At 39.7% G+C, this 11980-nt stretch overlaps 1 long non-coding RNA gene across 1 annotated transcript; it reads left to right on the top strand.

Annotated features, from left to right (window-relative positions):
• Window positions 1-7034: 7034 nt before the first annotated feature.
• On the top strand, window positions 7035-11142 carry LOC115030885. Its single transcript, XR_003836473.1, has 3 exons — window positions 7035-7419; window positions 9212-9347; window positions 11062-11142. It is a non-coding gene; the product is annotated as an uncharacterized LOC115030885 (long non-coding RNA).
• Window positions 11143-11980: the final 838 nt, after the last annotated feature.

The raw sequence follows: 11980 nt of genomic DNA, 5'->3' as shown, positions 1-11980 counted from the left end.
AACCCTTTACAGCTTAAAAAAGAAGTCCAGGGCTGGATGGATTGCAAAGACAATCTATAGCCAATCTTCCTTAAACTCCGTATTAGTGGTTTTCAACCTGTGGGTGGCAACTCTTCTGGGGTCACATATCAAATGTCCTGCATATCAGACATTTGCACTGTGATTCATAACAGTAGAAAATTATAGTTATGAAGTAGCAATGCTATACTTTTATGGTTGGGGGTCACCATGTTAGGAGGAGCTGTATTACAGGGTTGCAGCATTAGGAAGTTTGAGAACCATTTTTCTATATACACACACACACACACACACATGACACAGAGGAGCACTTCTAAATTCCTTCTGTGAAGCCAGTAATACCGTGATACCCAAACCAAGTGAAAAATATAACACACTAAAACTATTAGCTAATATCTCTGATGAAAATAGAGTAAAAATAGTAAAATTCTTTCAAACAGAATATAAACATACATCAAAAAGACTGTATATTGTGACCAAAATGTCTTTCTCTCTGAGGATGACTGTAAAGGGATGGTTAAACACATGCAAGTCAATACATTTAATAAACTACCTAAGTGTATTGAAGAAAATCACACGATAATCTCAATGCATGCAGAAAATACTGACAAAATCCAATATCCTTTCATAATAAAGGTCACAGAGAATGTAGTACTAGAAACAACAAATCCCCACAATGTGAAAGCGACACACAAGAAACTCAGACATCATCTTACTAAAGGGAGAAAAGCTTGAAGCAATCCCAGTGAAGTCAGGAACAAGACAGGGATGCCCTCTGTCCTGACTCTGTTTCAACACTGTGTTAGAAGTACTAGCTGGAGTAACAAGGCAAGAGAAGGAAATTCAAGGGATGCAAATCATGAAAGAAGAAGCCACAGTATCCCTACTTAAAGATACCTGTGGTTTGAGTAAGAGTGACTTCCATAGGAGTTGGAGTAAATTTGGTCTTGTTGGAGGAAGTGTGTCACTAGGGCTGGTTTTTGAGGTCTCAAGAGCCTAAGTCAGGCCTAGTGCCTCTCTCTCTATTCCTGCTGCCTTTGGATACAGATGTAGAACTTTCAGCTACCTCATCTGACGGCATGCCACCATGTTCGGTGCCATGAGGGCAATGGATTAAACCTCTGAAACTGTAAGCAAGCACCAATTAAATGGATTATGTTAATAAGAGTTGCCATGGTGGTAGTATTTCCTCATAGCAATAGAACACTGAGTAAGGCAATACTATACATTAGAAATCTCAAAAATTCTGCCAGAAAATGTCTAGAAATAAGTAAACAAATTCATCAGTGTGGTAGGATTCAGAATCAGCTTGCACAGATCAATCGCTTTCCTATACATTACAAGAAACACACAGAGAGAAGGAGAGCATGGATGCACATCCATTCCCAATAACCTCAAAGAAAATAAAGTACATAGGTATAAATCTAACCAAGGAAGTGAAGAATGTTTACAATGAAAACTGCAAACCTCTAAAGAAAGAGACAGAGAAAGAGGCTAGAAAAGTAGACAGACATCCCATGCTCATAGATTGATAGAATTAACATTGTGAAAATGATCATCTTCTCAAAATCTAGTAACAGCTTCAAAGCAAGCTAATCAAGAATCTCCATCTCATTTTATGCAGAAACAAAAAAGGATATTCTAAAATTAATATGGAACCACAAAAGACTCCAGAGAGCCAACATAATCCTGAGTGAAAAGAACAATGCTGAAGAAATTATGATTCCAGATCTTAAGATACATTACAGAGCTATATTAATAAAAATTAATTATATTAATTAATAACATATCAATTACATTAACAGCATATTAATTATATATTAATTATATCAATAATATATTAATTATATTAACAATATATTAATTATATTAATAATATATTAATTATATTATACCATATTAATTATATTAATGATATATCACTTATATTAATAATATATTAATTATATTAATATGGCACAAGCACAAAAAAAACCATATAGATCAATGAATGGGACAAAATTGAAGACCCAAACGTGAGTACATGTAACTTCAACCACTTAATATTTGACAAAGATGCCACAGATATAAGCTGGAGAAAAGAAAGAATCTTCAACATATGGTGCTGGAAAAATTGTATGTCTGCATGCAGAAGAATAAATTTAACCTATAATTGTCATCTTGTAAAAAAAATAACTAATTCCAAGTGAATCAAAGACCTGAAATATTGAAATGGCTAGAAGAAAAATATAAGCAGCACCCTACGTATTAAAGCAAAGGACTCCCTGAATAGGACTCCATTTGCCCAAGAACTAAGGCGTTATAACAATTGACAAGGGGGATTTGATGAAACTAAAAGGTTTCAGCATATCTAAAGAAACAATCAGTCAGGGATTAGGAACCCCACAGAGTGGGCGAGAATCTTTGCCCACTATATGTCTGATAGAGGATTAATATAAAAAATATAGAGAGGACTTGAATTGAGAATTCTAAAAGGAACGGCTAGAAAATATCTCCAAAATGTTTACTTTCCCTTAGAACTAGGGAAATGCAAATAAAAACTTGTTGATTTCCTAACACCTCAGTCAGAATGGCAAAGATCAACAGAATAACAGACAAAACTTCTGGAGAACACTTATTCATCGTTGGTGGGCTTGTAAACCGGTGTAACCATTATGGAAGAATGAATGGTTCTTTCATTCTTCAGTGTGAAGAATTTCAAAAAAGTTAAACTGAATCTACCATACGACCCAGCTATATCACTCCGTGGCATATGCCCAAAGGACTTGACATCCTTCTCCATAGATACTTGCTAAGCTATGTTCAATGGTACTCACTATTCACAATAGGAAACAGAAGCAATTTAAACATCCTTCAACAAGCAAATGGATTATGAAAATGTGGCACATACACAGTATGGAATACTGTTCAGTGGTAAAGAGAAAAATGAAATCATAAACTTTGCAGGTAAGTGGATGAAAGAAGAAAAGATTGTACTGATTGAGGTAACCCACGTGTTCTCTCATATTGGAGTCTGTTAGCTCTAATTCTTCAGATGTGAAAACACAGCTCATAGTAAGTACGGAAACCAGGAAAGTAAAATGGTTCTACTGCCAGGACAGGGTGGGTAGACAGGGGGAATAGCAGGGCACAAGCATTCTGATCAGGAAGATGGGATAAAGCAGTTCTCCTCAGGGAGGTAGAGCAAGATAAATACAGAAGTAGGATAGGAACAGGGTAGAGGGGAATAATAGCAGGATATAAGGGATCTAATATGGGAAATGGGAAAGGTGGGACCCTTTAGGGAGGGCAGAGGGACATAAACCCAGGAGGAGAAAGGAAGTGAGTGAAATAACAGCAAGGATGTATAAAATGGCCATAAGAAGTGATACTATTTACCCACATTTAAAAAATTAAATATTTACCTTAAAATATTTACCTAAAAAACCTCCAAAACTATAATGCTAAATTCCATGTATAAATATACACATACAGTTTTAATTTTTTTTTTATTTTTAACCTAGATTGGCAAATGTTCCCTCTAAGAGTCAAAGTGCCCTAAGAGAAACCACCCCAGTGCCAGATATAAGATATCTTCTTCTGACTTGTTGATCAGGGCTGTCCAAGAGACTCCCAAAACATATAGTGTTTTGCTGTTGCCCTTTGTTGGTCCCAGTGGTGGACTTTAAGTTGCTATTGCTGAAGACACCATGCACTTTAGAAACAGGGCTCAGAGAGATCCATGTCTTGGAACTAAGCTGCATACCCACTTCCTGAGGACTAGCTTTCATGGCACCAGAAGGCAGCACACAAGCTTACAAAGGAGAAAGGCAACTAGTAGCCCTGTCCAGGTATGATGCCTATAAGTCATATCTTTGACCAGTTTGGCATGATAACCCTCTGGGTGCAGTAGTGGCACATATTCCTTGGTGGCAACCAACAACTCTCTAATTTGACTTAAGACCTGTTCAACAAGAGAGAAAGCATGCCTTGTTTATATATATATATATATATGCAATAACAAATAACAATTGATGCAAAAAGACGCCATGAACTTGAAGAAGAGTGGGAAGGAGGTATATGGGAGGTTTTGGAGGGAGAAAAGAGAAGGGAGAAATGTGATTATATTTTAATCTAAAAATAAAAGTTAAAAGGGATCTGATTATGCTGAAACTCATCTTTATGGGAATAGCCATAAACATTTTAAAATAGCTATGCGATATTTTTACACTCTCAGAAAACAAGCAGCCTCCCCAATCCTGTTCACAGCAAGATCCCCCCTGACTGCATAGTGTATTCTCTCCTTAATCCTGGATACACAATCTGAAGTAGAACATATACCACATGTATTCTGTCAGCTTCTGATTTTCTGAAATTGGCATCTATTTCAAATTTTTATTTTGAGCTACATCTAGGAAGAAAAATACTCTTAACAGTTTCCTTTCTTATTCTCATAATTTTCATTTTTAATACCTTTCTTTCCTAAGATTTTAAAGTAATTCATTTAAAAATAATTCTGTTTTATATGCATTGGCATAAGGGTGCCGGATCCCCTGGAATGCCATAACAGACAGCTGTGAGCTGCTATGTGGGTCCTGGGGATTGAACTTAGGTCTTCTGGAAGAACACCCAGTGCTCTTAACCACTGGTTCGTCTCTCCAGCATCTCTTTCCTAGTTTTAAATATTTTCTTTTCTTAGTTTTCGATCCTTTTATTTTTGATTCTTAAAACATCCCCCTCCTTTCAGGCACTGTTCTCCCTATTTCCCTTTGTCTTTCCTATGTCTTCCTAAATTCCATCCTACATGTCAAACCTATCTCTTTCTCGCTACTCTTTTCCTCCACCTCAACTTGCTGTTACTTCACCATCTAATCTATGGTGGCGATGAGTTGTTTGTGAGCCTGAGAAAAGCTCCGTTTATTACACACAAGAACACCTTTTGCTGGACACCCTGACTATGGAAGTGTTCAAAGAAGATGGTTCTAGATCAAAGTATCTAAAACGATCAGCAAGCTCAGCAAGGACCGGCTTCTCAGTTATTTATTCTTTTCTGCATTTCCTGGTTGCTCTGAGAAGGAATTTCTAAAGGCCTGTTCTAAACTGACACAAACACATGGGGGCTTCTGTCGCTATCACTGCACCTAATGGGTTCTTCAAGGTCACCTGTAACCTGGGTTTTGCCAGATTTGATGGTCACAGTTGCATCTGCCTCTCACTTGATGTTCTTAGCTGTTTCTTTGGTGGCCTTCTACTTTTCTTTTTGCTCCTGATCGAGTCAGCTCAGTCTCCCTGGCTGGTACTGATACCTTCTTTATTTAATATACATGTGCCCAATATCAGCTCCTGGCCTATTCTTTTCTCCACCCAAATTCTCTCCTTGGATTGACCAATCGTACCCTGAGCTCTTCTAAACGTGAATCACACATCTGGACTTGCCTCTAAACTCCACATTTCTGACAGAAAGAGGCCTAGTCATGCAGAAATCCCCTCTTGAGAGATTACTTGACATTTCATTTGGAATGGACTCCTAAACTGAACCACACCCAATTGGATCAGAACCCTTTTTCTCCTCAGCTTTCATCCTCCCAACAGGCCTTTCTCCAGCATCTAATTCTACTAAGTTGTCCTCAATGGTCCTCTACCCGACTGCTCAGCCAAAGCCCGCCCTCAGATTGGCTGCAGCATCACTTAGCTCCATTTAAAATAAGGTAGAAGTTTGTCCACTTTCTGCAACTCAGCTGCCTTGCTCTTGTCTAACCTCCTGACTTCTCTAAGCTGCAGGTCTACAACCATTTCCAAAGGTATTCTCTGTTAGCCTCTTGCCCTTGTAGTGGCACTTTCTCTACACATAGTAGCTGGGATAATTTTCATAAATATAAGTCATTCTCTTTGCTAACAACAACCCCTTACAGTGCCCTTACCCCAGTGATAACCCCATGCCCAATCCTTACATTTTCTAGTACTTTGCTTTCTCTGTGGTTGGACCTCTTGAAGAGCTTAGACATTTTTATGTTTCCTGGTTCTCCTTGCCTAGGTAAAATAAGAGCAAATAATTAAGCCAGGTGTGCTGTCACACAACTTTAATTCTAGCACTTGTGATGGATCTTCAAGAGTTTAAGGCCAGCCTGATCTACTGTATAGGTGAACTCTTCCTGTGCATCCCCCTTACTTTCAATAAGTCTCAAAGCTTACAATCCTGGGGATGATGCTCAGTTGCCCATGGTCTGATAGGCACTACAGAAGAAAGCTATGGGAAGTAGTGTGGATTTGGATAGGAAGAGGCAGAACTGTGGGAGAATAAATAGAAAAGCAAATCACAAAGGGAGGTGGGTGGTTTCACAGCGAGGCATAAAGAGTAGTCTTTTTCTTATTTTGTAATTCATATTGTAAAATATTATAAACTGATCTGTTATAGAAAGAAGAGTAATGAAATGATATTAATTAGCATCATATTAATTATGCTAAATAATCTTTCTGAAAAGATCTAAAAATGGTTTAAAAGGAGCTAATGATGTTATATTAATGGGCAATGTGTCTATAATAAACATTAATTATATGGTATTAAACCAGTCCATAGAGCTTTTGAAAAGTACAACACGCTAATAAAACAGCAGAAAGCTAATTGCTACCCTTAAACTTTAGAACTGGAATGACTTAATGATAAGAAGTACTTCAGCAAGGAAAAACATTCACAAAACACTTGGTATGACATAGTGTTGCAGTGTAGGAAAAATACATCTAAAAGTCAGTAAAACCAAAAGAATTATTCAGACCTTGTAACCCAGATAACACTGTCAAATCCCCTCATTTTTCACGTAGCTCATTGTGTGGATTCCAGAGTCTTTTGTAAGTCAGCCACTAGAGAGCAAACTTCTTCCTTTTATCAGGCTGCAGCCTTGCTATTCTTATTTTTTTTTTTTCTTTTAAAAAAACATCAACCATATACATAGGCAGCTTTCTCAGGACCGCATTATCTGGCTATAAAATCTGATGATATGGCTTCTAGGTGCCTGGGGCTGTGGTGTGGGGAACGGAAGAGGGGATTTTTAAGGCCATTTGTATTTAAAAAAAAATGTAAGAAAGAACAAGTAAGATGTGGTTATGTCGAGCCACCTTCCTGGGGTGAAAACGAAGCCTGCTGCTAATGGAGCCCAGAGTCTTATATTTCATCCCATGTATAAAATAAGACAGACACTGTTGGCTCTGACAGGCATCTTGGGCCTTTTTTTTTTTTTTTTCTAGTCTAGGTCTCCAGAGAGCTCAAAGAAATGATGCTGTTTCCAGATGAAGTGCGGATGGATTACACTCTGTTACGTCTGCGGCTTTCAGCTCCAGAGGCTCTAGCTAGGAGAGAGAAAGCTGCTACTTTAAGAACATTTGCATCACTGGGCTAACCCTTCGCTGTGGGTGTTTCTTCCACAGGTGAGTATGGTATCCATAACATTACAGTGCAAGCTGCTAAAGACACCTGAGAACAGAAGAGCACACAGAGGTCTTCATTACCAGGCTCCAGAGTCCATCCCAGCCTGCTTTTTGCCTGAATTGAGAGATAACCAAACAGGCCATATCTTTCCTTTTCTGGTGGCTCTTAAGTAGTTGGCTGGAGGGATTCTTTGCAGAACAAAATTATTGTAATCAGATTTTTATCACTGCTGTGATTTTCTTTTATCACCTGGCTTTGGGCATTGGAGTGTTACTATCCTAGAATTAACATTACAAAATTACAAAATTATGACAGATTCCAAAACCTTCAAGGGAACACTTCTCTGAAATCTAGTGGCTGCTCTGGTTAGGCTGATTCTGTATGTTGAAAGGCATGGGTAAACCTGTCTCTGTGTAAACCATTTGTCTTAGTAAAGTCTCCGAGTTTACAAGGTTTAGCCTAACATTTCATACTCCAGGGCATTCATGTGAGAGTTCTTCTGTGGGCCTTGTCTCCTACATCATCATCCATGAGCATAGATGCATGCCCACAGGCCCCAGTATAGTGGTAGTACCACTACCTCCCACTACATGAAGCCTTCTCAAAGGCACATCGATCCATGAATACTCACTAGGTGAGGTCTTGTGTTTACGGGGAGAAGCTGAAATCCTTACCCACTACAGAAGCACGCGGTGCACCTTCTCTAAAGTGCTGTTGGGAGCAGGCAAAAGGACGACTGGTAGCATTCTTAGAGTTTTTGTGTCAAGGGTGACACCTGCATGGGTGGTGGATTCTTCAAATGAGAAATGGACACTTAACCAGGGCTTAGGTGACAAACCTACCCTGGAGCCAAACTGCCACATGTCTAGATAGGCAACTTTGAGCAATTTATTCAACTTCTCAGTACTACCGAATTATAAGATGCAGGGAAATATCACCTTCCTATGTTCCCTTTAGGAAGTTAGACTTGACTGCATGTCCACAGGTATGTAGGGGGTCAGCTAAGTTCTTTACTGCTACACCAAGGTATAACTTTAATTTTTTTCAAGCCTTATTTTTAATGATAGTTCTTAAATGCTTTAACCTCCCTTCTAGGCCCTCACCCACCAGAGGTAGTAGGAAAGAAAGGATATGGGGGAAGTGGACCTGTTTAGAAACGGTTCTTTCGAGCAACTTCTGTTTGTGTTGTCTGGAAATTGACAATTCAGTTTACAGGTTAGCAGTGGCAGCTTGATCCACTTGCAAATACTTCACGGATACACCAGCAGTCCAGTTCAGTGGAGTCAGGAAAGCAAACAGGAATCAGCAAAGGTGACACTACCTAGTAGAGACAGCTAGGCCTTAGCCTCCGCACAAGTCAGCAGGAGGGATCAGGAGAGACACCAGGAGTGGCTGTGCCTCTTCCAACAAAGTGAAAATCAGTGAAGACTTGAGACCCACATGCGTAGTACAGCTAGCTCTATAAACAAGCCTAGATTAGCCTGTCACTGTCCTTTGAGTCCTATTTATACCCTCCCAACATCAGGTGACCTCCATGGGTCTTGCCTCAGCACATGCATCTAAGTTGACATCACTCTGTCCATCAGCTGGAGTCTGAGGAAGTGGCAAGGAACTGCAGCACATCACCAGAAGTTTTTTTGGAGTCCTGACAAATGCAGCTCAATTACGCAATGTAAGGCGGACAGATACATGCGTGCTGTTAGCGAAGAATCCTTCATCACATGTCCTTCCATGTGTTTGTTTTAACCTTTGTCTGCTTCAGCTAAACGTTCCTTCATGTGTTTTCTCCAGCAAAACACCATCCAACCAACTTTCCAAAGAGCCCTGAAGTTTCCATTTCACCAAGGAGTCTCCAAGGAAGAACCTGGAACTAAACCTGAGGGAGCCTCTGTGGAATAAGAGAGTTACAGAAAATAGCTTTTCCATGGTATGTTTTTGCTTGGCCCAGTTTCCTGCAGAGGAGGAGGGAGAAGGGAGAGAGAATTTTAATAAAGAAGACCGGAGAGAATTATGTTTAGCTTCTATCACTAAGATGCTAAAACATGGCAGAATTGCTTCCATCGCCTCTGTACCTTGGGATTGGGGTAGAGAGACTTGAAGGATTAACAGCTCCAGAGCCTACAGTCCAGCACTCCCATCCCCATGTCTCTAAGGCTTCTGCCGGGGTCTGGGAGGGGCCAAAGGGGAAGTGTTACCTAACAGAAACAACAGCTTCACTTAGGTCAGACGTGATTGTTCCTCGGTACATTCCAGAGAAGCCACTCCTTATGAGGTTAATGGGGGAGGGGGGTGGGGGTGGACATTTTTATCCAAATCACCATATTCCACTCCCTGGCTCTCATAGGTTTGTAGCCATATCATAATGAAAGTTACATTTAGTCCAACTTCAAAAGTCCCCGTAGTCGATCACAGTAGCAGCATTGTTTAAAACGTCAAAGTTCAACCTCTCTTCTGAATCTCATGCAAACTTTTAACTGTAATTCCCTGTGAAAACAAAATGAAAAAGCAGATCACATACCTTCAACATATAATGGCACAGGGTATATACATTCCTGTTCCAAAAACATGGAAAGGGAGCAATATGAAGAAATACTGGACCAAAGCAAGACTGAAAACCAAACCAAACCAAAGCAAACTCCAGACTGCATCCTCATTTCTGATGTCCAAATACTCTTCATATCTCTAACTCCTTTCTGTTTGTGATGGTTTCCTTCATAGCCTAAGCGTGGCTGTTCTGGGACTTGCTCTGTAGACTAGTCTGGCCTCGAAAGGCATGAACCAGCACCACACCTGGCCCTTAGCTTTTCTTTAATTTCCTTTTTACAAGTTGGAAGCCTAGCTAGCTGGGGTCTTGCTCTGAGATCACCATGTCTGTTACTCCACCTAGCACCAGGCTCATCACACATCCTGGTGCCCCTTTTTTTCTCCTCCAACAGTCCACTTTGTATTTACCTTTGCTCAGCTTGCTCCTTTTCATTCTGGATCTGAACAAGACTGGTGACTAATAGCCACAAAACAGTTTATAATAGGTTATTTGAAAATGTCCTCTGCTAAAGCTGATAGTCTATAGCTCTTCAATTTAACCTAAGGAAGGTTTTTTTTTTTTTAAAGACAAGGAGAGAAAACAGCAGCATTCTTCACCAAGATACCACAAGAATGATCTCTAGGCTACATATTAATATTCTCTTCCAAGTCTCTTGAGCCAGGCAGGCATCCACAATTCAAATCACTCTCAGCACCACTGTCTTCCATGCTTATACTAGTATGACCCACTAAACTCCATTTAAAGGATTCAACTGCTTTTCTAACCCAAAGTCCCAGTGTGTTCCACACTTCTCATCATATTTTGTAAACATCCTCTCTTACCTCCTGATTGGATTCATTAAAAATCTGGAGGAGAGACTAGGAAGGACTTCCAGTAGAGATAGGAACTCAGGAAAGAGTCAGGTATGGGAGAATGTGCTATCAAGCCAGCTACAGAGGAAGAACAGCCTGAGAGTGAAGGTGGGGTAACTAACAAGCCATGTGGCAGAACTTAGATTAGTATAAACGGGATAATTAAGTTATAAGAGTGAGTCAGGAACAAGAGTAAGCTAGTCCCAAAGCTATATTAATAAATATGTCTCTGTGTCTTTACTCAGAGCTGGGGCAGGCATATAGAGTATATACAGCTCTACACCATGACCGCAGCAACTCTTATAAAGGAAAACATTTAATCGGAGCTAGATTACAGTTCAGAGGCTTAGTTCTGTTATCGTCATGGTGGAAAACATGGCAGCATGCAGGCAGACATGGTGCTGGAGAGGTAACTGAGAGTTCTACAACTGGATCAACAGACAGCAGGAAGAAATTGAAACAGTGGGCCTGGCTTGAGCATCTGAGACCTCAAAGCCTACCCCCAGTGACACATTTCCTTCAACAAAGCCACATCTACTCCAAGAAGGCCACACCTTCTAATAGTGCCACTCTCTAAAGCCTTATGGGGACCATTCATGCAACCCCCCCCCCCACTTCTGTATGCTCAGGAGTATTGAGTGGGTGGGTGCTGTGCAGCGGGAAACACAGACTGACAGAGTGAGAGCCAGATTTAACAGCTTATTATTTCTTCTTTTACCTGTTTAACCATCTTGCTGGTACCATAATTATATTTTAATTTTTAGTTAGATACCTGATTGTTAGTTTCTTTGTCATTATTGTTTAATTTTGACTTCAGCCTAACAGTGTGGCAACATTTGTCTGTCTTCTGGGTATTTTTTAGGTTTTGGATGTTAATGTTGGTTATTTTCACTTGATTCACTTTTTTTGACATATCATAAGTCTTCTCCATTTGAAAAGCTTTATAAAATGGCTTTTTAATGTAAGTTTCACATGGTCAAACCTGTTATAGAATTTGTCATTTCTATTTTATTCTGTAAAATTCTTTCTGAGCTCTCTAACCTCCATTCTGCTCCTAGGACAAGTATCTCTAGATTTTTATTGTCAGTTTTGTTTTGGGTACATTACAATGCTGTCAGCTTTCAATATCCATTGACTCTGCACCTACAGATATAACCAAGTTAA

This window comes from Mus caroli, chromosome 4 (assembly GCF_900094665.2).
Source record: "Mus caroli chromosome 4, CAROLI_EIJ_v1.1, whole genome shotgun sequence".
Lineage (NCBI taxonomy): Eukaryota > Metazoa > Chordata > Mammalia > Rodentia > Muridae > Mus > Mus caroli.
Note: the sequence above shows the minus strand (reverse complement) of the source record. Positions and strands in the feature narration are given on the sequence as shown.